Source organism: Heptranchias perlo, chromosome 13, assembly GCF_035084215.1.
Source record: "Heptranchias perlo isolate sHepPer1 chromosome 13, sHepPer1.hap1, whole genome shotgun sequence".
Lineage (NCBI taxonomy): Eukaryota > Metazoa > Chordata > Chondrichthyes > Hexanchiformes > Hexanchidae > Heptranchias > Heptranchias perlo.
In genome coordinates, this window is record NC_090337.1 from 61,748,248 (window position 1) to 61,774,681 (window position 26,434).

General features: G+C 47.7%; 1 long non-coding RNA gene across 1 annotated transcript; it reads left to right on the forward strand.

Moving 5' to 3' along the window:
• LOC137331191 (uncharacterized) lies at positions 1-22,987 on the forward strand. The gene is made up of 4 exons (XR_010965385.1): positions 1-118; positions 7,483-7,616; positions 10,715-10,807; positions 22,807-22,987. It is a non-coding gene; the product is annotated as an uncharacterized lncRNA (long non-coding RNA).
• Positions 22,988-26,434: the final 3,447 nt, after the last annotated feature.

The window sequence follows — 26,434 nt, forward strand, 5'->3', positions numbered from 1 at the left end:
TCCCGCCACCACCACCCAACGGAGGCGACGACGAGGGATGGAACGTTGCGGTGGCCGAGGTTCCACCGCTCGATACATTGTTGCCGTCCCGCGTTCCATTTTCGAACGTCCGGACATTGTAAGTTCCACGGGTTGTAAGTTTCGGGCTGATCGCGGCAGAGGCGCAAACACGTGGGAAGAAGGGGCACCGTCGCTTTCTTTCTCTCCATACAATTGTTGGCTTCGATCTCTTGCGCTGTGGGTGGGTTTCAGTTTTATTTTTTTTGTGTGTTTGTGTACATGGGGTGCAGGGGCTTTTTTTTTTAAAAAAAAGAGAGCTGGTTGTTTCTTTTATTCCCCACACCACAAAACAAAAAAGAACATATATTGTGCACGCTGGGCTCGGGCAGCTTGGCTGAAGTGCGCCACTTTTGTTAAGTTGAGTTGCAGCAGGCCTTTCTTCCGGCTTGTGGCCTTTCCATGCTCCCCTCTCTCTCCCTTCCCTTCTCTTCCACCTCCCCCCACCCACTCACTCACCCTCCCTCCTTCTTCTTCCGAAGGGAGAGAAACAAAGGCATGGAAAGTGCAGCAATGAGAGTCGGGGGGGTGGGAGAGAAATTGGTAGGGAGGGAGGGTGAAACCGAAAGGGGAAATGAAAGCAGCAGCCTTGGGAGAAATCTGTGAATTTTAGTTGTAAATCCCGCTCTCTTTCTCCCCCCCCCCCCCCTCCCTCCCTCCAGAACTATAACCGTACGGTTCAAATCACAACAGACGCGCGCCTTTCTGCACAGATCCCTGCCCTTTCGGCGCATGTATTGGGCGCAAAGTTCACTGGAAAATGTTTCCCTAATTTTTCTTTCTTGGGCTGTTAATTTTTTTTTTTGGCATCGGGCACCCTTTCCCCATCCCGCCAAAATCCTTTTTTTTTTTGGTAACGATTTAAGATGAGCTGTGGGATTAGTGCGAATAGATGTGTTTGAGAGAGGGATCCGAACAATTTTAAACGAATTTTTTTTTTGGGGGGGGGGGGGGAAGTGCCCTTTGCCCCCGAGAAAATTGTTTTACGATTGTAGTTATTTTTTTGTGGGCAAATGTGGGTTTTCGTGGAGCAGTTCGTTGCTTCAATTAGGACAATTTGTATAAATTACTATCCAAAAATGAACAAAACCACCCCCCCTCGTTCCTCCCCTCCCTCCCAAACTTCGCATGGCGTTATTCTTCCCATTTCCCCGCAGTCACTGACTGGCTCAAGGTGTGGAATAGTTCCACAGGTGCTAAATCCTGCCCATTCTCCACCTGTGAGCTGAGACACACAGGCTGTTTGACTGTGGCAGGCAGCACAGTTCAAGCTGTCCTTCCCCCAACATCCAGGTGCGTGTACTGTTCGACTGCAGTAGTGATCAGCGAGAGGCACCCAGGCTGATTCTGCAGCCCACCTCTTCCCCTCCCCCCCCCCCCCCCCCCAGCTAGGGGAGGCATTGAAGCTAACTATGCCATCCTGGCTCAGACCCAAGGACCGAACCTGAGTATTTCTGATGTGTGTGGCTCATTTTCCAGCCAAGGAAGACTAAATCTTCGCACCCATTGGTCCTTGTCACATGATGCCAGAGCAACAAACCATACAGTTATATAATGTGTTAATGTTGAAAAAGATCTCATGGACTCCCGAGGAACCAAATGGGTACAGAGTATAAATGGGGGACGTAAGGAGAGGTGATCAAAGGCATGGTCGAATAGGTAGGTTTTGAGAATGGAAGTGTGAAGTGTGGGGGGGATTTTAGGGAGGGTGTTTCAAGGAGTAGGGCCGGGACTCCTGAAAGCTCTGCTGCCAATGGTGGAACGGTTAGAGTGGGATGCGCAGGAGGCCAGAGTTGGAGGAAAGAAGGGCTTGCGGTGGAGAAGGTTGTTGCGGTAAAGTGGGTTAAAGCTGCGGTGGGATTTGTAGATGGGGATGAGGAAGTGTTGGGGGAGGTGGGGAGGTAGGGAGCCAGTGTACGTCCGTGAGATTTGGAGTGTTGGGCAAAGGGGGTGGGCGAATTTTGGATGAGTTGGCGTTAGTGAGGGGGTGGCATGAAGCAATCCAGTCTGCAGCTGACAAAAGGGTGGATTAGGTTTCAACTGTGGTGGGAGAGAGGGTGGGGGGGTATGTTGGGGAAGGGGGTGGGGGCATTAGGGCACTAATGCAGTGTGCTGTTACCGGGTTGGGGGGGGGGGGGAAATTAGCATTAGTGACCAGGATGTGGAATTTGGAAGGATTTTGAATCCACGTGCTTGCAGCAGGTGCCTCTGCTCATTTGTGGCCCGTTTCATGCCTTGAGTTCCAAATGCCTGTGCCATAGGCCATCTTGGTTCACTTTTGTGGATTGGAGCATGGTTCCCACCTGTAATTAATGAAGTGTCGCTCAAACCTATGCCATCAGTTGACAATAGACCACCTTCTCTGGGTGCTGATTACAGATACAGTCGTAGCCAGAGCACGTGTGACTCTGATAGCAGATGTGGCTGTGGTGGTCAGCAGGAATATGCAGCCATTTCTCAGTCGGGTTGTCTGTTCTGAAGATGCCTGATCTGTTGAGTGGCTCTGCTTTGCTTTTATTTGGTAGTCCGCTCTATGATTGCATTGTTTCCGATTCTCCCACTTGTCGGGTCCCTCTTGACGCAGGGCTGCTTCATAAAGGTGTTCGTGGCCGGGGGGGGGGGGGGGAAGAAATACCCCCTGCACTTATATAACCCTTCATCACCCCTCTCTGAAACACCCCAAAGCACTTCACATCCCATAATTACTTTTGAAGTGTAGTCACTGTTGTAGGCAAATATGGCAGCTAATTAGAGCACAGCAAATCCCACAAACAGCAAATGAGGCGAATGTCTTGGCTAATCAGTGTTTTTGGAGGTGGTGGTTATGGGAAGACTGTTGGTCAGGATACCAGGAGAACTCCCCGCCCTCCTTTTGAGTAGGATCTTTACGGTTCATCTGAACCACTGCAAGCGAGGCCCTCTTAATTGCTGCTGATAGTGCAGCACTCCCTCAGTGCTGTTCTGGATTGTGTGTTTGAGGTTTGAACTCAGAACCTTCTGAGGTGAGAGTTCTGCCAACTGCTCCCAGCTGGCACTGAGGCGCGCTTGTATGCATTGGCTCTCAGTGCCCCTGGACTCCAGCCTGTCTACAGGCTGCCTTCCAGTGTGCAGTTGCTCAAGGGCCACTTCCCCAGTGTGGGTGTGGGGGGGCGAATGGAAGGTCCATGCAGGCCAGCAATGAGGCAACTGCGTTACAGGCCGGTTCGAGTGAACTAAGCACTTGTAACGTTGACCTGCGACATCCAGCTCTGCTAGCGTCCACTTCCCTCTGCTCCCGGTTTTGCTGTACTTCTGGCAGCAGTGGGTTAGGTCGGGGTGGAGATGCAGATACCCCTTGAGGTGGCAGATGGAGGCTCTGGTGCGGCCTCATTTTACTTGACAGCCCTGTCTCCAAAAGTCGGGCAACATTGCACAGTGATTGCAGCAACAGGTGTAGAATGCAAATAAGAGTGACTGGTGAGATTCGAGGGTATTTATTCCTGCAATGGGTAACGAGAGTCCTTACATTGGACGGGACCTTCTGATATCAAGGCAGGGACATCGTCTTTCTCACTACTGGCTGCGTTCTGCTCATAAGATGGGTTCAGGCCGTGCCACTGTCGAGCATTTTATTGAGAAGCCCAATACAAGCTTGTGGTCACTAGTTGCGGACAATAATTAGCTTGAAAAGTCAACTGGTTGCCTCTAATCTGTGACTGTAGGGGATGCTAAACCTGCCCTGCAGTCTTACTGCCTGCTTCAGATGGGCTCAACACCCCAGTGAATTTGTGAAGAAGAGGATGTGAAGTTAATGAGCTGTTTGACCACCAGTAATGTTCAGTGCTGGGATGTATTAGCATTGGTTCATTTTACTCCCTTCTTCTCCTGAGGGCCTTGACTCTCGCTGAGGTACAGTCCCACTTGGATGGGTCTCCAGGGCAGGGCACCTCAGGGCTGGATTGAAGCCCTCTTTTCCCCACCCCCCCCCCCCCCGTCCCTCCAACCTTTTTTGAGCCATTTGGAGACGACCCCTGTAATGGCATCAGCAGGGAGGGAAACCTCACCAGCAGCCCCCTGGCACTTAGGACTAGAGGCCATGATTCATACGAGAGCCCGGACAGGCTCATCAGGGCCTCGGGTAAGCCCCATCCTGACATGTACATTTTTCTATAGGACTCACTTGGGATAGTGATCAGGAACTGAAACCCTGGCTTTTTTTATTCCCCTCTCCTTTCCTACCCGGGAGGCCAATTGTAGTGTTTGACTGCACCCGACTGAGCAGAAAACTGGTGACCCGTGACGGCTGTCTCAATTTAGGATATCGCAAGGCGAGTGTGAGTGTTACGCTGTTCTACTTTGTGTCCTGGCCAACATCAGTTCCTCAACCAACATCACTAAAACAGATTATCTGGTCATGATCTCATTGCTGTTGGTGGGATCTTGCTGTGCGCATATTGACTGCCGTGTTTCCTACATTACAACAGTGACTACTCTTCAGAAAAAGGACTTAATTGGTTATAAAGCGCTTTGGGACGTCCTGAGGTTGTGAAAGGCGTGATAAAAATGCAAGTTCTTTACTTTAAGGGGTGTACATTTATTTTATATTTTAAAAAAAATGATAAACTCGCCTGAAGTTTATTTCTTGGAAAATAAAACATTTCCTTCTGTCGAGTAAGGTCCCCCGCCCCCGACCTTGCTCGGGAGCTCTGGTGATTTCAGGGGAGGGGAAGGGACAGGGGGGCGGAGATCAGCCCAGTGTGGCTCCTCTGCGTGTGAGGAGAGCCTGAGCCCAGAAAAGCAGGCCGCAAGCTGCGACATCTACATTGCTGACCTGTAGCGTGATACCCTGGGGTCAAGCAACCCTGGGGCGGGTTTGAAATCGATCTTTCAGTGGAGCTGCAGCACGTTTCCTGTGACTGACAGCACCAGTGCAGCCAAATGGAGGGAGCCTGCACCCGAGAGGCTCCATGCCAGCAGGAAAAAGGGGGGAGGGAGCACTTGGGAATTTAAAAAACCTCTCCCTGAGACTTTTCTAACAGCTGGGCACATTGAGCTCTTTCTCTACAGTCCCCTCTGGAGAATTCAAAAGTAGCTTTTATTTCTTTACACTGACAAAAAAATTGAATGCAGCGACTTTGATTTAAGAGGAGTAGACTGGACCTGTACCATGGTATGGTACAGCACAGAAGGAGACCGCTCGGCCTGTCGTGCCTGTGCTGGCTCTTTGAAAGAGCTCTCCACTCCCTTGCTCTTTCCCCATTGCCCTGTAAATTTTTCCCCTTCGAGTATTTATCCAATTCCCTTCTGAATTCTCGGTGTCTGCTCTCAAAAGAATGCTGGATTATTATCATCCTTACGTGGAGACACTAAGGATTATCTCTGAGGATCTGAGACAGTTGGTAGGAGACGCAACAGGGTCCAATCCATCATCGGTGCCATCATCTAAGAAGAATTCGACTTGCCGCGCTACCTGGCGTAAGTGACCACACCAGGAACAACTGAGTGTGTCGCCTCTAACAGAGAGGCTTCCAGACTGGCCAGTGCATCCCACTTGGACGCTTCGACACTGGCCTTCGAGTATTAGGGAATCATTCGAAAGAACGATAATAACTGGCTTACATAGAATCTACAGCACAGAAACAAGCCATTATACCAGTGTTTTTACTCCACACGAGCCTCCTCCCACTCTAATTATCTCTTCCCAGTCTGCTCCCATGTCCCTCTATTCCCTTCTCCCTCATGTATGCATCAATACTATCTGCTTCAACCACTCCATATGGCAGCGAGTTCCACATTCTCACCGCTGTCCGTGTAAAGAAATTGCTCCTAAATTCTTTAATTGATATGTTAGTGGCTATCATATTATGCTCCCTTGTTCTGGACTCACAAGTGGAACAGTTTCTCCACATCCACCCTATCAAACTCCTTCATAACTTTAAAGACCTCCACAAGGTCTTCTCTTAATCTCTTTTCCAGAGAAAAGAGTCTCAGCCTCCACATTCCTTCCTGTTGCATCTGAGCGATTTGGAGTGCCATTTTTCAGGGTTCGTAAGATCTAACTGATAGTCACGTTATATTACAACAGTGACTGCTCTTAAGTACCTAATTGGCTCTGGAACGCTTTGGGATGTTCTGAGGTTGTGAAAGGTGCTGTATAAATGCAAACTTTTTTTCAGCTCTGGCCTCTGCTGATCAATGGGAATCAGGTAATTGGGAGTGTGTGAAATAATAATGGCCCTTCCCGTTGTGCAGAAGCTTTGGTTCCACATAGGTTTGAGGTTCTGTTGATGGGGAGAGTGACAGAAAGAGTTTGATATTTGGGTGGGTGGGAGAAGGGAGTTTGATATTTTTAAAATCTCCAACAATTAAAACCTGAAGGAATGACATTCCACACATGTAATAGTTAATTTTCAGTACCAGAGAGATTGTTTGGTAGTTAATAACACAGCACATAGTTAAAAGGGTACTTAGACTGAAACGGGCAAGACTTAACTTACTGTGGTGAGTTTAGTTTGTATCTACTGGGCAAACACAGCAACTTCACGCCATTCAATGCATTTAATTTGTGAGGCCGTTCAATGAGAGATGCTGTTGTTGCGAAGCTAACAGCGGAGTATCACAGACAGCAACTTCTGGACTTGTGTGTTTAACCCCACATCTGCCCCTCACCTGAAGTTGCCGTACCATTTGTGTATAAATAATGGCGAGTGCCATTACCCTCACCGTTACTTCAACAGCAAATTCTGGCCCAATATTTTTATCACTTTCTTCCTGTCCCTCGACCCCCCCCCACACCCTCCTGTCCCTCGACAACCCCCCCCCCCCACACACCCTCCTGTCCCTCGACAACCCCCCCCCCCCCCACACACCCTCCTGTCCCTCGACAACCCCCCCCCCCCACACACCCTCCTGTCCCTCGACAACCCCCCCCCCCCACACACCCTCCTGTCCCTCGACAACCCCCCCCCCCCACACACCCTCCTGTCCCTCGTCCCCCCCCCACACCCTCCTGTCCCTCGACCCCCACACCCTCCTGTCCCTCGACCCCACCTCCCCACACCTTCCTGTCCCTCGACCCCCCCCCCCCCCACACCTTCCTGTCCCTCGACCCCCCCCCACACCTTCCTGTCCCTCGAGCAAAGAGATGTGGATCATAGAAGTAGGGGGCAGGGGTTAAGAATCAGTATTAAAAAGCCTTTTTGCTAGATCGTTTGTACCATTTTTACTGTTTTGCTGGTGGTCACTAAACATTATGTTTAGTATATTACTGTAACCAAAACCCTATTTTCTACTATGGTGTTGTGATTTTTAATAGAACTTGGTGAAGAGATAACTCTGCATTGAGTCATGAGATTCCCGCTTAACAGGATGTTGCTGTTTCAAACCCCTTAAAATTTTCAATTTGACTCCCTCCCATTCTAACTGAGAGCATTTTCTGTTGTGCAGATTGGATACAGGAAATGGCCCAGGACGAGCATCCTGCTAAACAGACAATAGAGAGCAGAGTGTCGATCCAGAGAGGGCATGCCTCGGCGGACAGGGTGACTAACGCGAAGGACCCCACCGGGAAACGTCAAAAGGTTGAAAATAATAGGGGCGGGGAATAATTTGTAGATGGCACCGAGCTTAAGTTTTAAAATCTTCCAGATTTTAGAGGGAGGAAAGATTGAGGGAGATAATGTGTCACTGGTTTGAGGTTCTGGGTAAGAATGGGTTGTCTGAATCTCTCACATGCCATCATGACAGATCATTTTTAGTGTGGGCCTAATGTTTGATCTTTGAATTTCCCAATCTATACTCAGTGATTCAGGCTGGGGTACGGCTATACAAGTACCAATCTTTTTTTCCCTTTCCTTCCTGGGTCTAGGGGCACTGGTGCCGATTGTGCCCTGTATCCACGGCGAGGTCAAAGGTTAACTGAAAGTTTCCCTTTTGAGTGATGTGATTTACAACGAAAAAAAATGGTCACACGCCGCTTGTTAAAGAACCAGGCTGTTAAAAGGGGAGTCCCAGGATTTGCGTAGATGTACTGAGGTATTCTCGGTACTATTGTGAACTGCAGTTGCTGATGTAAATGGCTAGAGTGAAAAGCAGCTCAAGTTACTTGACGACAGTCTGCCGGTCTTGTCAAAGTGATGCACTTCACCAGCCCTCCAGGTGTGGTTCGATGCTCTCACTCAGACCCGAGTATTTGTTATTTGTATTCAGTTTTGTGCTGTAGACTCACACCTGTAAGAACTGGCTTGAGACTGCCCCAAGCATCATTCCCAGTCAAATCCTTTGAACAAGTCGTGAAAGTAAAGGGCTGGATTTGGACTGAAATCTTGGGTGTGAAAGGACAGCATGTCAACCCCACTATATCACTTAACCACCTCCCGCCCCTGCAGAATGCTGCTTTTAATATCAAGCTCTCAGCACCCAGAACAAGGCATTTGGCAACCTTAAGGTTAAGGCTGGGCACAGTGAGTTCTTAAGTTTCCTCTCAGGAGCCCTTGGCATCATGTGCCATTAACTCTATCAGCTGCTATGTAAGACCATGGCTAACTGTGCTGGTTTCTGAAGTTTGTTTATCTCTCCTGAAGCACTGAAGGACTTTTTGAGGTGTGTTTTCCTCCTTTTCTTCATAAAGTGACATTTCACAATGTTGGCTGTGCTTTTGTATCATCTTGAGAAAAGACATAGACCCCCCCCCTCAGAGGGGAACTAACAATTGGACCAGTTACTGAGACAGCAGTATTGCTGCAGTCTTTGGTCAGTCCCTGTCCTGATTTGGTTGGGGTGTGGAGGTTTTAGAACGAGACCTAAGCATTTGGCAGAGCCATCTCCAGTGTGAATTTCCCCCCCCCCCCTCCCAATTTTCTCCTCCTACTGTCCCTGAAGGGGTTGTCCTCACAAGGATGCAGTTCTATGGGTGCCAACACCCTTCTAGTACCTCACCAAATGACCATTCTTCCTGTGTACAGTGAGTGCCATTAGGCTGTTTGACTAGGAGGAGACCCATGCGTGACATTCACATAACGCTTTCTGCCAATGGTAACTGAGTAGCAATTGGGAATGGGGGCCCTGGTCAGATCTCCCTCAGCCTAGAAGCAATTGTAACCGCTCCAATGGTGTTATATCTCTACTATCTCTACTTATCTCTACTGATGCTAATCTAGCTATCTCTCATTGTCAGGTTCTACAGCTCCTTTGTGTCCACACTTGGTGTTACTGATTGTATCTCTACCAATATCAACCCAGCTCCCTCACGCTGTCACTCAGTAACTCCTCCCAGCAAATTCCCCTGAAGATGTCATCTGAATAAAAATATTTAACTTGCAGAAATAGATTTGAGGAAAATGTGCGAGGTAAGATGATCAGGGCAGTTTACTATTGGTTGTGCAGATGTATTTCGACTCAAAATGAATCTTATTTCCCTCTAAGAACCTGGACAGTGCAGCACATCCTGTGCTCTTGTCAGGCTGTACCACGGGGTAGTAGGAAGTAAGCTCTTGCTCGTGATTATCCTGAGTAATTCCATATTTTGGCTGGCCAATGGGTTGAGACCTCGTACTTTTTTTTCTTCACTTTCTCCTCTATTATTTCCCCCCCCCCCCCCCCCCCCCCCCTCTATATATGGAAAATCTACACAAAGAAATGGATTGTCCGCCTGAGTTTCTCACTCCCGTGGTCCATCTGCTAGGCTGAGACTTTGTGAGTTAGTTGTTGGCCTGTGTGGTTTTAGATTTTGTCAGGTAATGTTTTGTCAATGGAAAGTAGTGGCTGAGGCGTTGTCAAATAATTTGTGTTTAAATTTGGGGAGTGAATGAGGCTCAGTTTGGTCCATTTGAAATTCAACACCTGGGCCCACGGTAAGCTGTTTTTGGTAGAATGTTGAGTGTTGCAAAAGGAGATGGAGCTTCTTCCTGTTTGTTGGGTTTTTTTTCTTCCCTCCTTTCCTGAAGCTGCTGACTCCTGCTGCTGAGATTCAGTTCCATGGGTGCGTTATGCCTGCCGATAATCCCGTCCGACTGCCCATGATTCACGTGAGTCTAGACGGTGATTGTCTAGACGGCGTCACGGCCGGGCCTCATCCTGTGCTCACCAACATTCACTCACACTCGCACTTTGCAGCAGGGGTCATCTGCCCTGGCAGATATTACCTGGCATGAAAGAAAGAACCAACTTCCATCGATACAGCACCTTTCGTGACCTCCAGACGTCCCGAAACACTTTTTAGCCAATGAAGTACTTTTGCACTGTAGTCAGTGTTGTCATGTAGGAAATGCAGCAGCTAAATTGGGCACATCAAGGTCTCACAAACAGCAATGGGATAATGACCAGATCATCTGTTTTAGTGATGGTTGAAGGATACCACGACACCAGGCTTATGTCCACCTGAGAGGGTAGACAGGGCCTCGGTTTAACATCTCATCCGAAACGCAGCACCTCCAATGGTGCAGCACTCACTCAGTACTGAAGTGTTAATTTAAACAAGCCTCTGGAGTGGGACTTGAACCCACAACCTTCTAACTTAGAGGCGAGTGGGCTACCACTGAGCCGCTGCAGTGTGGCTTATTGTTCCCAGGTTCCCTTTGGGTCCCCCCTCCCCAAGCCCCAACCTTGAAAGTGACTGAATTGAAAGTCACAAGAGTGAATGCTGCAGAAGAATTAACGATAAATTCTTTTCTTATTTCAGGATGCCTCCGAGAACGTCCTTAACTAGTTCAACGTCCATTAGAGGGAGAAGCTGAGAGAATGAAATGCCTGATGTTGGGTGGATAGAGATGAGGTGAGCACCATTTTTGTCTCTACCGTGACTAGCTGCAGTTGTGTGCAGTGCTCTCGTTGCAGTGCCCCCATGTTGTACCACTAGCTACTGTGCTGGTTTGTTGATGTAACACTCTCCTCTGCCCCACACTATGTGCCTCAGCCTCACTCCTCAGAACAGCACCCTTACTGCTGGGATGGGGGCTCCTGAGCTCTGGCAGAGCAGCCCTTGAAGCCCAGGTAACTCGCTCCCGTGTGCGCTTATAAGGGGCGAGTCTGCGATCCGGCACTCCCAGCAGGGAGCAGTGTTCACAGGGAGCACATTTGGGGAAATCCGCTGGGCAGCCTATGATTTTCCCGTCATTTCATTTCTTTGGAAAGAAAAGCCGGAGCCCTGGAGATTTCCCAAGAGGTGCTCCCTTCAAACGCCAATCCCTGCTGGCAGCTTGGAGTCACCCCTATATTTCTTATTCAGTGGGTTTGCCCTCTTTAAATTTTGAGAGCTCGGAGGTTGAGGTCGGAGATCAGCCATGATATTATTGAATGGCAGCGAGGGGCCCTATGACCTACTCCTGCTCCTATTTCTTATGTTCTTATGTTTGGAAAGGGTTGTTCTTAGCACGTTTTGACTTGTTGGTCAATAAATGCTCAATCTGCACACCAAGAGCTGTTGGTGTCAGTGACTTGAGATGGATGCAAATTAATCAGAACATGGATTTAAACTTTATATAGGTCGTGTCTCCCTGCCCCCCCACTCCCCCGAGATGCTATAGTACACAGCTATGTGCCCGACAAAGACAAAAAACCTGGGAGCCCCTGTCTTACTGCACCAGCGGCCTATCCGAGGGAGATTTAATCGCGGATTTACTAGTGGGGTTATGCTGTGGGCCGTCCTTGCTCGGAGTTTGGTTGAGACTGTCCCCAAACTCATTAGCCATCAAATCCTCTTCCTTGTGGTATTCACCCCCTTTTGAGATGACCAAAAAATATTTTGTCGAGATGCGGGAGTAGTTCACATTGGCCATTTTCTTGCCTGAGGTTGTGGTGGGGACTCTGCTGTTTGATGAACATTGGTCTTCTCGTGGCTCAGCAAGTTCATTCAGGGAGTAGCTGGGCCATAGGAACCAGGAAAGTCCAAGATTTAATCCCCAGTCTCCACAAATTCACACTGACTCTCTCTGATCAGCTCGTACTTGTCCAAGTGCTCAGTCACTTTGTCTCTAATGACAGATTCCACAATTGACTGGTCTGAAGTTACCTGGTTTGTTTCTCCCTCCCTCCCTTCTTAAATAATAGAGTAACGTTTGCAGTTTTCCAATCCAAAGGCGCAATTCCTGAATCTGCAGAACTTTGGAAAATTATGACCAATGCACCTGAAATTTCCTGACCTATTTCTTTTAAGACCCTGGGGTGGAAACCATCAAGTCCTGGAGATTTGCCCATCTTAAGTCCCACGATTTTCCCTATTACCATGTTGTTTATTCATCGTAAATGCACTAAATCCTGCCTCTTGACTTATTTTTAGGTAGCACTGGTATATTGTCCTCTTTCTCCACCTTGAAAACGGATACAAAGTCTGCCATTTCCTTTATTGCCCATCTTCCCAGTTGGTAATATTAAGGAGCTGGAGCCCTTGACACTTCTGAGGATCGCACCTCCTCACGAGGGCTGAATTACACAAGAGGCGGAACTGAGTGCCTGACGTTTGTTGTATAAATATTTCTGTTGTAAAGCAGTTCAAGGCTGGTTATTGGCAAGAAGAGTGGGCTCTGTGCCAGCAGTCAGTGAACTGAGCTGTTTACAGGTGCGCTTGCTGCAGGCAAGAGAGGGAGAGAAAAGAACCTAGTGCAAGTGTGGGAAATAAAGAGAAAGGACTGGTTAGTGCCATGCGTTGGTACTTGTGGAGGGGGGGTGTGGGGGTGGGTCTAAGGCTTGGGCTTTTGTGTGCTTTCCCAAACGTGCAAGAGATCTGATCTTGGCTGTACTTGAGGTGATGGAATGAGAACTATTCTAATATTGGCTAAACTGCAATTTTTCCTGTTGCATACTGGTACCAATAAAGACAGAATTTGCATTTATATAGCACCTTATACAATGTCACAAAGCGCTTTACAGCCAATGAAGTACTTTTGAAGTGTACTCACTGTTGTAATGTAGAAAACGTGGCAGCCAATTTGCGCACAGCAAGATCACAGAAACAGCAATGTGGTAATGTACAGATAATCAGTTTTTAGGTGTTGATTGAGGGATAAATATTGGCCAGAAAACCGGGGAGAACTCCCCTGCTCTTCGAAGTGTGGCCATGGGATCTTTTATGTCCAGCTGAGAGGGCAGATGGGGCCTCAGTTTAACGTCTCATCTGAAAGATACCACCTCTGACAGTGTCAAATCGGATCATGTGCTCAAATCTCGGATGAGACTTGAACCCACAACCCTCTGACTCGGAGGCGAGAGTGCTACCTGCTGACACTAGGTTAGACAAGCCTCGTGATGGTACCCAGTGAGGGGGCGCTGAATGCTGCGTCTTGCCAGCCTACATACAACCACCTCCCAGAATCAACAGGAAACAGGAGCTGGCCAGGCTCATCAGCAGAAAGATTTTCTCTTTTTCTCTTTCTCTCTCTTTTTCTCTCTCTCTCTCTGGCAAATAGAGGTAGAGTTTGTGGATGCCAGACTCCTAATCTGAGAGAGAATATTTTAAATAAGAAAGTGTTCTATTTGGGGAGGTGTGGGAATGAACCAGTTTGTGAAGATGTGGATAGGGAGGTGGCCCCCATGTCATCTTTATCCTTATTAATTTAACAAACCAAGCTGAAGTACTGCTGCTTAGAACTGACTTGGTGTGAGTACCAAGAAAGTGATTGTTTCTGGAGGGGGGGGTGGGAGGGAATTTAGAGAGACAGCTGAGCATTACAGACCGCCACCCCCCCCCATTGCAGATATGGTTTTCAGGCTTTTGCTGTTGTGGCGCCAGAAGTTAAGGCCTTCCGACTGGGGTGAATTCTGGGCATCCCTGAAAATATTGCCACAGTAACCCAAGTTATGCTTATTATCCGATCCTGGAGGTTGGTTATCCCAGACCGATTTTAACCCATCGTTTCATTCCCCATCCTGAGTGTTCAAGGTAATCTAGGAATCCCTGTTTTTTTAAAAAAATCTATCCCGTTAACTGTTCTGTTGATGAACCGAATTCAAGGTTAGGACACAGGACAGGATATTATGTGTGTGTTTCTCTTTTTATTTAAAAAAAAATAGGAAATGAGTTACTTGTGGGAGGGGTCGTGTCAGAGTGGGGGCAGGTGTTAAGTGGAGTCCCCCAGGGGTCAGTGCACCGCCCCATGTTGCTTCTAATCTGCAAGGACGACCTGAATATTGTAAGCTTTTCAAATTTGCTGATCACAAGACAATATTAATGACAGCAAATTGAAGGGCTGATGCTCCATTAAGGAGAGCAGGACAGAGCAAAAGGTTTGCAGAAGGACTTGGATTATTGTAATTGACAAAACACTGAGGTATTGTACATGGGTCAAAAATATGGGGCATAAGTCTACAGATAATGGAATTCACTTAGGGTGACTTAGAAGGGGTCAAATGAGTGATAGTTGACAAATCAAAAACTTGCATTTATATAGCGCCTTTAACGTATTAAAGCATCCCAAGGCACTTCAGAGGAGCGTTATCAAACAAAATTTGACAGAGCCCGAGAAGGAGACATTAGGACAGGTGACCAAACCCTTGGCCAAAGAGGTAGGTTTTAAGGAGCATCTTAAAGAGGGAGAGAGAGAGAGACGGAGAGGTTTAGGGAGGGAATTCCGGACCTTAGGGCCTAGATGGCTAAAGGCACAGCTGCCAATGGTGAGGCGAAGGAAGTGGGGGATGGATAAGAGGCCAGAGTTGGAGGAACGCAGAGTTCTCGGAGGGTTGTAGGGAGGAGGTTACCATTTTCAATGCCTAGATAACTTGGTGAAAGAATTTTAAAAATGTAATAGAGTGCTGCTGTATACAGCCAGAACAGTGGAGTATACGGTTACAGGGGTTATTGGGGGGTTTACAGTTCACTGACCAGACGTCACTCAGAGCACTTGTGTTCAGCTCAGTTCACATGACTGTATAAATGAGATGCCCAGACATCGGAGAGGATGGAAAGATGACTGATTCCGTGAGTAAATGACATTTGACGAGTAAGGATTATACAAGCTTTAAATGTAGAGAGTTGTTTAAGGGAAGACTTCAGTGACCTAAGTCATGAAACCAGTGTTCTTCTAGTTTGAGCCCTGATAGTGTTAGCAGACTCCTCAACTAGGGAAGACTGGCATTTTGAACACACTTGCGCTGTGCAGCCCTGGCCGCTTATAGGTGGTCCTTGGTATGGCAGTAGGTGTTAGGCTCACTATTGATCACAGCAGCTGAGTGGTCGGAGTAGTGGCTTTCAAGGTACACTATATGGATTGTATGAGAAGTTGGACGAAATAGAATCTGTGTTCAAGCAACGGGATAGTGCCCCGTGTAAAACTAGAAAGAACTTGCATTTATATAGCACCTTTCACGACCTCAAGACATCCCAAAGCGCTTTACAGCCAATGAAGTTCTTTTGAAGTGTAGTCACTGTTGGGGAAATAAGACAGCAAATTTGCGCACAGCAAGATCCCACAAACAGCAATTAAATAAATGTTTCAGTGATGTTGGATGAGGGATAAATATTGGCCAGGGGAGAACTCCCCTGCTCTTCTTCGAAATAGTGCCACGGGATCTTTTACATCCACCTCAGAGGGCAGACGGGTCCTCTGTTTAACGTCTCATCCGAAAGATAGCACCTCTGACAGTGCAGCAGTCCCTCAGTGCTGCACTGGAGTGTCAGCCTAGATTATGTACTCTAGTCTCTGGAGTGGGACTAGAACCCACCACCTTCTGACTCAGAGGTGAGCGTGTTACCAACTGAGCCAGAGGGCTGTTCTCCTTCTGACCCTTGTTGGAGTGAGCCATGCTATGGCCCCACCTTGATATCCTGGTTTGGTGTTCTCCCTTTAGGACAAGTTCTGGGGAGTTGCACAGGATTCCAGATATTAGCCTGTGTGGGGTCAACTGGGGCCAGCAGTTCTAGCCAAATAGGCACACAAATATGAGACGTGCTCCGAGGTTGGGGCGGGGGGAGGGATGGAAACGGAGGAGGTACTGCTAACCAAAGGAAATCGGGATTCTTTGCCCCACCTTCCATGTTCTGTGGCTCATCCGGTAAGTACATTGCCCAGTGTGATACTGAACCACGCAGGCCAGGAAGGGCCCAGGTTGGATCCCTGATCTGGGCACAGCGAGTGAAAACCCATTCAGTTGTTACATCGAATATACAGCACAGAAACAGGCCATTCGTCCCAACTGGTCTATGCCGGTGTTTATGCTCCACATGAGCCTCCTCCCTCCCTTCTTCATTAACCCTATCAGGATACCCTTCTATTCCTTTCTCCTTCGTGAGCTTATCTAGTTTCCCCTTAAATGCATCAATGCTATTTGCCTCAACTATTCCTTGTGGTAGCGAGTTCCACATTCTTACTGCTCTTTCGCTAAAGAAGTTTTTCCTGAATTCCCTAATGGATTTATTAGTGACTATTTTATATTGATGAACTCTAGTTTTGGACTCCCCCACAAGTGGAAACATTTTCTCTATGTCTCCCCTGTCAAACCCTTTTATTATCAAAAGACCTCTATCAGGTCACCCCTCAGTCTTCTCTTTTCTAGAGAAAAGAGCCTCAGCCTTTCCTGATAAGTATATCCGCTCAGTTTTGATATCGTCCTTGTGACTCTTCTTTAAACCCTTTCCAATGCCTCTATATCCTTTCCACAATATGGAGACCAGAACTGTGCACAATACTTAAGTGTGGTCTAACCAAGGGCTCTATACAAGTTTAACATAACTTCCCTGCTTTTCAATTCTATCCCTCTAGAAATGAAACCCGTGTTTGATTTGCCTTTTTATATGACCTTATTAATCTGCGTCGCTACTTTGTGATTTGTGTATCCCTTTGTTCCTCTCTCCCTTTTAGACTCTTCCTATCCAACCAGCATATGACCTCCTTATTCTTCCTACTAAAATGCATCACCTCACACTTGTCTATATTGAAAATCATTTGCCAATTACACATCCATTCTGCAAGTTTATTAACGTCTTCTTGCATTTTGATGCATTCATCCTTTGTATTAATTACACTCCCCAATTTGGTGTCATCTTCAAATTTTGAAATTGTACTTCTGATTCCCGAGTCCAAACCATTGATGTAAAACGTGAACAATTGTGGTCCCAGCACCAATCCACCTTTTGCCAGTCTGAGTAACTACCCGTAACCCCTACTCTCTGTTTTCTGTACCACTCCTGCTCACAATCTAGTGGCCCCTGTGCGCTCGGGTGTTGTGTGAGAACAGGCACCAAGCTTAGCTTATGAGTTCATTCACACTTGCTGCCCCTGTAAGAGGCTGTGCCTTCGGGAGAGGAGGAGGGAAGATTGTTGGGAGGGTGGGATGGGAGGGTTGTGGGCTGGACTAACCTGCTTACTGTGGTCACAATAGTTAAAGAGCACATTGATATTTCTATTTTGGAAAGTGTGTGATGGGAAGGAGCAGACAGTTTTCTCCAGCAGTGGATGAATCGGGAGCCTGTGTTTACTGGCGAACTGCTGTTTTCCACCCAGTTGGAATCTGCCCGGCCAGTTCCTGAGCTTGGAGCGGGAATCTTTGGGGGAATGGGGAAGCTCCCAAGCCAAGCTGCTTTAGCAAATGATGCGTGATTTCTGATTCTCTATCCAGAGAAGGGTCTTGGCACGTTACCTCCTATAGTTCACAGGCTGTTAGTGTGAGTCCCGTGATCAAACAAGAATATGGAGGGGTAATTATGAGGGTGGGGGGAGGTTAATTTAGTTTTTAAAATTGGAATATTCCCTGCCAGGGATGATACTACCGGGAATGATCAAAAACAGCTTGTTTGGGAAGATGGGAGATATACCTGTCATAATGTAGAGAGCTAAGTGAAAGGTTATATAATTCCTTGTTACCAAGATTGCAGTGCAGTGTAATAACATTTTCATATTGTGTCGACTTGAACAGTGAAAAACTTTCCTCAGTACGATTATAAATTCTGCCCTTCCAAACATTCTGGAGAGAGCTGTATAATAATGGGGTCATGTGCCCATGGTTCGAAGTCTGCCATCAGTGCTGGTAGCGGTGGGGTCAATTTACGGTGATGAATTAAGAGAATCGTACAAGAAGGGTAGGATGCAAGACTGATGTGTATAGGCTTTCCCATAGAATGTTGGTGCCCCTATACCGTAGAAACCATGTAAAGAATCTTACAACACCAGGTTATAGTCCAACAATTTTATTTGAAAATCACAAGCTTTCGGAGATTATCTCCTTCGTCAGGTGAGTGTGGGATTCCTTGAACGTTTCGCATGCGAATCCCACACTCACCTGACGAAGGGGATAAATCTCCGAAAGCTTGTGATTTTCAAATAAAATTGTTGGACTATAACCTGGTGTTGTAAGATTCTTTACATTTGTCAACCCCAGTCCATCACCGGCATCTCCACATCATGTAGAAACCATGTGACCATATGCGAAATATTAACGCATGCTTCAGTGAATCTTTGTGACAAAACGTTAAATTTGGTCGTTTGTTGGTAGGTTTGCGAAGGCCCTAAAGTGGGAGTTGGACCGAGGCTACTGTAAAATGGCTACCTAACTGAGTGAATGTGAGACGCATTTTGAATTGAAGGGTTGGGCAGGGGACCTTCTTACCGGCCTCCAATGGCTTGATGTTGGTTACTACAACAGTTAGTGATTATATTGTTTGGGGTAGAACCACAAGGATGAGGAGTCTGAATGCTTTGTGCAGCCGTTTATTTTTAATAAGAAATTCTAATGTGGCCGAGCTGGACACGTGTGTAAAATGGTCGCTCTGAGGCATTTATACTTAAATAAAGAAGACATCCATTGATAGAACACCTTATGAGAACATAAGAAATAGGAGCAGGAGTAGGCCAATCGGCCCCTCGAGCCTGCTCCGCCATTCAGTAAGATCATGGCTGATCTGATGGCTGATTATGTACCTCAAGCATCTCGAGGAAGTTCACCTACAATGAATTACTTTGAAGTGCAGTGACCGTTACATAGGCAAAAAAGCAGGCGTTTTAATTGGCAAGTTTCCACAAACGACAATGAGATGATCGGGGGTGGGGGGGTTCGGTGATGTTGGTTGGGGGTGGGGGTGGGGGAAGACTCGCCGGCCAGAACACTGGGAGGACCGCCTGCCATTCTTTGAATAGTGCAAAGGGATCATTCCCATTCAGATGGGACCATGGTTTAACATCATATCTGAAGGATGGCACCTCCAGTGATGCAGGACCGCCCAGGAGTCCGGAGCTCACACTCTTAAACCCACGGCGGTGGTGGGCGGGGGTAGACTTTCACTTTCACTGATGGCCAGAAACTGGCGGTAGCGGATTGGCTGTCCATCACACACCCCGCCGGATTTTTCCAGTTTTCCGCTACCTTCTAATGTGAAATCTAGCTCAATTTAAAGTGAATACGTGTTGGCTTTGTTTCTCCTCTCTCGCACGTGCTCTGTCTCTCGCTCCCTTTACATTGCCACAGTAAGGGTCCCATTGTGAGGCAGTGTGCATAGTGCGTTGTTGGTGCCTTTGAGGACCTAGGACTGCTTAACACTGAGATTGGGTGGTAAAAGTGCGACACCGTCCAACACTGGCGTCTTTCATCTGATGTGTATAAATTAAGATTAACTGAGTGTGTTTTTATGCAGTCGGTTCGTCTCGACCGGGCAGTGTTAGTGACGAGACCGTGAGGTGTTGGGGAGAAGTTGCACAACTTAAAGATCAGTAGAAATGCACCCTTTCCGCCAGGATAGAAATGAGCTTGTTTGTTCAAACGCATTAATGCAAATTGGGGGGAAATGATCAGCCGAGTGACTGTTTCGAGTCGGGGTGTCCTGTTGTCCTGGGCGCTCGGTTTTGAGTGGGGGGGTTGGGGGGGGGGGTGTCCTGGTGGCCAAGCTCACTAGTGCAGTTTGCTGTGAAAGTCTGTTGATAAACTGGCCAGTGCAAAGGCAGTAAAACAGGACATTGCAGCTCTGTGAGGTGTTGAGCTACTTTAATCAGAGCTAACACTGCTGAATGACCTTGTGGTCACTGTGCGCCTATCTCGTCTATCTGCTGTTCCAGCTCAGCACAGTTGGTTCTTCCTGTTCAGGGCCATTTTCAGGGCTGGATGGCAGATAGGATTTGTCTCTCTTGCCTTCCTTTCCCCAACCTCCACTGTACCAGCCCGAGGCAAGCTCTGTGTGTGTGTGTGTGTTTTTATTTCCTCTCCCATTCATTCATTGTGGTGGGTGGGGGGGGGGGGGGGGGAGGGAGAAGAGATATCAGGGACTGCACCCCCCCTTCTCCCCCTTTGTAATCTGCACCCTTCCCTGGCTTATAGGGTGGGCCAGAGACCAGGTGGAGATGAGGAACTTGCCTTGTGAGGAGTTGCAGAAATGATGACCCATTACCAAAGGTGGGAGCGTGTGTTGGGAACATGGTTCCAGTTGCAGGCTCTATGAACCTAGGCCCTTCCTCTTAGAACAGAGGAGAGTTTTTCCAGCACCATTGCCTAGGTGTGGAGACCACCTCTGTCGTTCCTGCCTGCACATTTGGAGGAGTTGACTGTCTCCTGGAGTGACGAGAATTGAGGTGTCTTGTATTTTCAGTGCACCAGTCTTTCCTGCCCCTTGCTGTATGCTCACGGGCCATTCGATCTGAGCCGCCTTGTGCCCTGTTTATTAATTTAAATCGAGCAGGAATATCGTTGGAAAGTTGCGCCACTTGGGTGTGTTGCAATATCTGAGACGAGAAAGAACTTGCCTTTATAAAGTGCCTTTCAAGATGTCAGGATGTTCCAAAGCGCTTCGCAGCTGATGAATTGTTATTGAAGTGTTGTCACACTTACTGCCTGCAAACGTGATAGCCAGTTTGTGCACAGCAAGATCCCACAAACAGCGTTGAGATCAATGACCAGTAGGGCTGTCAATTAATTGCATTTAACAGATTAATCGCGATTTAACGGATTGATTTTTTTTTTTTGGGTGGGGGCGATTAATTTTTTTTTTAACACCCGTTAATCGTGGAAGTTACACGGCGACTACTGCAGCCTTCGGTACGCCTTGCAATTCCCCGCCAAAAGCTTCTGTGCGCGTGGAGCCATTCGGTCCTTCCGCGCACACGTGCCGTTGTCAGGGTGACTCATGCAACGTCTATCAGTGGTGTTCATTACAGAGCCTGAGGCCTGCTGCAGGCCGTCTCTCCATTAGTCGTAGGCCCCAGCAGACCTGCTCCGTGGATCTCTCTTCGTGGCCTGTAAGGTAGAGTATTGCCACGATTAAAACCAAGATTAACATGAGATTAAAATTATTAATCACGATTAATTTTTTCTTAATTGTGCGACAGCCCTATCAATTGGTTAATCTGTTTTTTAGATGTTTGTTGAGTGATAAATATCAGCCTTTACACCATGAGAAGTCCACTGCTCTTCTTTCCATAGTGCTGCAGGATCTTTTATATCCAATCTGAACAGGCCGAGCCTCGGTTTAACGCCTCATCCGAAAGACGGCACCTCCGACAGTGCAGCACTCCCTCAGTACTGCACTGGAGTGTCAGCCCAGATTATGTGCTTGAGTCTTGGCGTGAGGCTTGAACCCGTGACCTTCTGACTCCAAGGCAAGAGGGCTAAGCCAAGCTGACAGTAGTTGAAAGACTAAGTTGTAGTTAGGAAAGGACGGGGGATGGTTTTCTGCCACCCACTTTGTCCTCTAGGCCCCCCACAGTACTTTGCACTCCCTGTTCTGTTCTGTGACACCAGGACTCCAAAAAGAAAAGAACTACAATCAGATCAAGTTGAAATCCATGATCCCATTACTTTGCAGATATGCCAAGTTGCTGATCCTAACCGATCGTGATCCTCTGGTTTAGGATTTATCCACCAACGAGGCAACATCACTTAGAATGGCCCTTTCCAAACCTCCAGGCACACAAAATTCAAACATGACAACCTAGCGAGTAAGAAATATAACAGTAAAACAGAGCCCTGTTACCCAGGCTTCAAGGGCCAGGCTGCCAGTGCTCGGGGACCTCGTGGCTGCTGTGTTGCTGGTTGGATACTTCTGGTTTTGAGATGTGTTAAAGGATCCCAGTCACTACTCCTGGTATACGTCAGCCAGTTAGACCAAATATGCAAGTTCCTGAGACTAAATCTTCAAAAATGCTAAAATGCCTGCTCCCGCACAGTGTTGTCACTGGGCTGCTTCATCATATATCGGCACTAATACACACACTTAAACGTTACGAGATGTATTTCTTGCGTGACACTCTTCACTCATCACCCGACTGGGCCCCACTGTTACCATCCCCATCCTCACCAGTACTGCGCCCCTGTGTCACACAGATGCAACCCAAGTTTGAAAGGACAGGAGTCAAGAATTGTACTGCTGAGTAGTTTTCGCAGTGCAATCGTTTTACACCCCACCATTGCTCTGTGCTGAAATACAAGGGAGGCAAGGAATCGTAGAATCATTGCAGTCCGGGTCTGAGTGACCCAGTAATCTGGCCTTGAGGACCTTTCTGTGACTGTGAGACCCACACTGACACAGTAGTGCTATCCTGGAGTGAATGGACTGGCTTGTGTGTGTGCTTGCTGTCTGTTCTGTGGTGTGTACAATGTATTTAGTACTTCGCTGTCTGTGAAGTGTGCTGCAGTTAGGAGTACAGTGTGCTTTTGGACAGCAAAGGCAGGGTTTCCAGTGGATTTGCAGAGAATGGTCTGGGGATTGTATAATAGGAATTTTAGACTGAGTACTTGTAGATATTTGTGAACTCTAATAAGTGAGTTGTTTGAATATTGCAGGAAATCAGCTGTAAATGTTGAGAAGTGACTGCAGTGTAGCAGCGCTATCTGTTCATTTTAAACACTACCTACTTCTGTTCACAGGGCCCGGAAGCAGCATTGAACAGAGGCACCTGATTACCAGCTCCAAAATCAACCATAAAAACATCAGTTGCAACGAATTTTTAAAACTGAAATGGCTTGAATGAAATTACGAATTCAGATGAAGTGTGCGGCCCATTTAACCCACTATCAAAGGTAGGTATAGATGAGAGTGCCCGCGTTCCTCACCTCCTTTCTCCACTTCATTAGTTCTTTCTTACCCTTCACTCCCTCCCTCGCCCTCCCCCGCAGCATTCCCCACCCCCCACTTTTTCCCAGTGAGTAAAGGCATCATTAGCTAATTACTGACCGAAACAGACCAGAAGCTCCTGAGTGAGCTGATCACAGCTGGATTGCTAGAACTGGCCTCGGTGACCCGGGTTAGAGAGGGTCGGGGCAGAGTTGGGAGGAAGAACCAGCCTGGTGTCATGCTCGTGACAGCTATCCAGCGACACCTGGAAAGGACACATTGATCCTATTCTCACCTCTGTCCTCAATCTGTGATGTTATCCCACACCCACGGCATCACACGGACTGACCTAAGGGTTAACCTGACCGCTTCTCCTCCACCCACTTAAAGACAAACTTTAAAAGCCAAATATCACCTTCAGGCCGAAGGATCTACATAAGAACATAAGGAATAGGAGCAGGAATAGGCCACAAGGCCCCTCGAGCCTGCTCCGCCATTCAATCAGATCATGGCTGATCTTCGACCTCAACTCCACTTTCCCGCCCGATCCCCATATCCTTTGATTCCCTTAGTGTCCAAATGTTTGATAAGACTGTGTTTCTCCCCCTCCTGCCGTAAATGAGTTTGGGTATCTTGCTTCCCACTCATGCCTCCACCCCCACGGAAAAAAGATGGATTCCCGTTGATTGTGGTCATCTTCCGCTGTGTTACCCCAATGAAACCTGAGCCCAAAAGTCCACCAATCCTCCCAGCTGATTTTATGAGGTTATAAAATCATACGGTGTCAGCTGTAGCTCAGTGGTAACACTCTCGCCTTTTGACTCACAAGGTCGTGGGTTCAAGGCTTGAGCACAAAATCTAGGCTGATGCTCCAGTGCAGCAATGTTGGCGGGTGCCGTCTTTCGGATGAGACGTTAAACAGAGCCCCCATCTTTCCCCTCAGGTGGACATAAAAGATCCCTTGGCACTATTTCGAAGAAGAGCAGGGGAATTCGCCCCAGTGTCCTGGCAAATAATTATACCTTGACTAAAAGCAGTTTACGTGGCCGTAATCTCGTCGTTTGTGGGAGCTTGCTGTGCGCAAATTGGCTGCTGTGTTTCCCTACGTTACAAACTTCATTGAGCGTTTTTGGGACATCCTGAGGTCGTGAAAGACGCTATGGAAATGAAAAGCGTTTCTTTTTAATATTTTTCTGACCCAAATTCAGGGGTGGGTTAAATTAAACCCACGAATCGGAACGCCAGCGTATAAAGAATCACCGTTCATCCGGGGTACCAGAGCTCGCCCCTCCCACCTCCCCCCCCCAATGACTATGACATTGTCTGAGCTCCTGGCACTGTTTGGTTTGAGAATAGCTAGTAGGTTTTTTTTGGGGGTGGGGCGGGTTTTTCTTGCTGAACTCTTGACAGTCCATTGTTGAATGCCTGCTTTTAGTGGCCATCTGTAAGTCCGTTCTATAGAGCATTAATCAGAGAAGCCCCCTACCTGCGGGTGCGGGGGGGGGGAAGGCGGCAGTGACCCTGAAGGGGCCATTGAATTCTGACTGGCCCAGGAATGCACGCTGCATTAGTCTGCGTGACACGATGATTGATGCCGCCCGAGTAGCCTTTGTTGGGGTCAGGGTGGAGAGGTTACCGAGGGGCCGGGGGGTCAGATACACAATGGAGAATGGGATCAGTCGAACCCGCCTCGCTCCTTCCCCTTCCAAGCGTGAGAACCGTGGCAGAGTTTAACACGAAAAGCGAGCAGAGGGAGCTCTGTCCAATCAGCAATCTACCGACGCAGTTATTGAGGGATGGCTTCACCGGGCAGGCCTGGGACCGGCATATCCTGAGAAGGGTCGTGACCTCTTGTGCGGGGGAGGGGTGGGGGAAGGTTATCCATACTCCCTGCAGATGTTTTATCTACAGGACAGATGGGTACTTGGGCTGATTGAACAGCCAGCTGCACAGAGGCTTCTTTTAACAGCTTACTGACCAAACTCAATAGCTAATGTGAAGTGTTTTTTTTTCCTTCTCTCCATAAATACAGAAGATTTTCCCGGCTTACTGAGAGGTTTAAATCCACTCTTTCCCCCCCCCCCCCCACAGCTCCTTTCGACAAGTTTCAGTGAGATTGCGACTGTTTAAAATGTACTTTGTGTAACGTGATAAAATCTCATTCACGGAAGCTGTGAGCCAGTGGCCATTCAGTGTGCTTCAAGTAAAGAAAGGAAGAACTTACATTTATATAGCTGACCTCAGGTCATCCCAAAGCTCCTCACAGCCAACAAAGTACATTTGAATTGTAGCCACTGTTGTAATGTAGGAAACGGGGCAGTTAATTTGCACACAGCAAGATCCCACCAACAGTAATGAGATAATGATCAGATAATCAGTTTTGGTTGAGGGATAAATATTGACCAAGGTACTGGGGAGAACTCCCCCAGTCTTCTTCGAAAAGTGCCTTGGGATCTTTTGCGTCCACCTGAGAGGGCAGACGGGGCCTTGGTTTAACATCTTTCAGTACTGTACTGGAGTGTCAGCCTGGATTTTGTGCCTAAGTTTTTGAAGTCGGACTTGAACCCACAACCTTTTGACTTTGAGGCAAGGGTGCTACCCACTGAGCCATGGCTGACATGGCAAATTTCATGTAGAAAATTTTATGATCTTCCTTTAGGCCCCGTAACCCCCCAGGTAAGGGGTAGCATGCGTCGTGCTTATGTGCAGTTTGTTAGCGGTGATGTTAACCCATTCATTGTCAAATAGCGGGGAGAGGAATTTCAAACAAGTGTGCGAATGCTTAGACACTATTATACTGGCTATAAAATTTCCATTTACACGTTGCGATTCTCGTCCCCCCCCCCACTTGCGAATGGAACCAGTCGCTCTCTACAGTGAGCTTTATTTATTTTGCTGGCAACTCCTGCAGAGATTATAGCTGCAGACTCGTCTTGTGTGTAAATAAGGTCGGTTAACGATCAGTAAGTTTACACTGGTTTTTTAACGGGAGTGTGTATTTTCGCCTGCGCGCTGCTGAGCTGTGCAGACCTGAGTTCATTCCCCGGCCTATGCTGAACCAAACGATCTCAGTCAGGGCCGCACTGAGGACCCCACAGCACCCCAGCAGGTCTCTGCGACCGCTGGACTATTTTTAAAGGAAAATCGGCCGTAGTTCGTGCGCCTCCTACTGGTTGATGGTGTACGTGCATGTGGAATTAGGGTGATGATAGCTCAGACTTAGCGGCGAAGCCTCTCATGGTCGAGTGGCATGTCAACACTTCCTGTCTAGGTACACGCATAAAGAATGGTCAGTTGGGTGAGGAATCCATAGGTTGATGGAGCCAGGAATGGGGAATATATATATGACTGTTTAAATAATATTGGCACCCCAATATTCTTGCTGGTATGTCGGTGGGAATTATTAAATGAAGAATCTGGAAGCCCTAGGACAATGGCTGG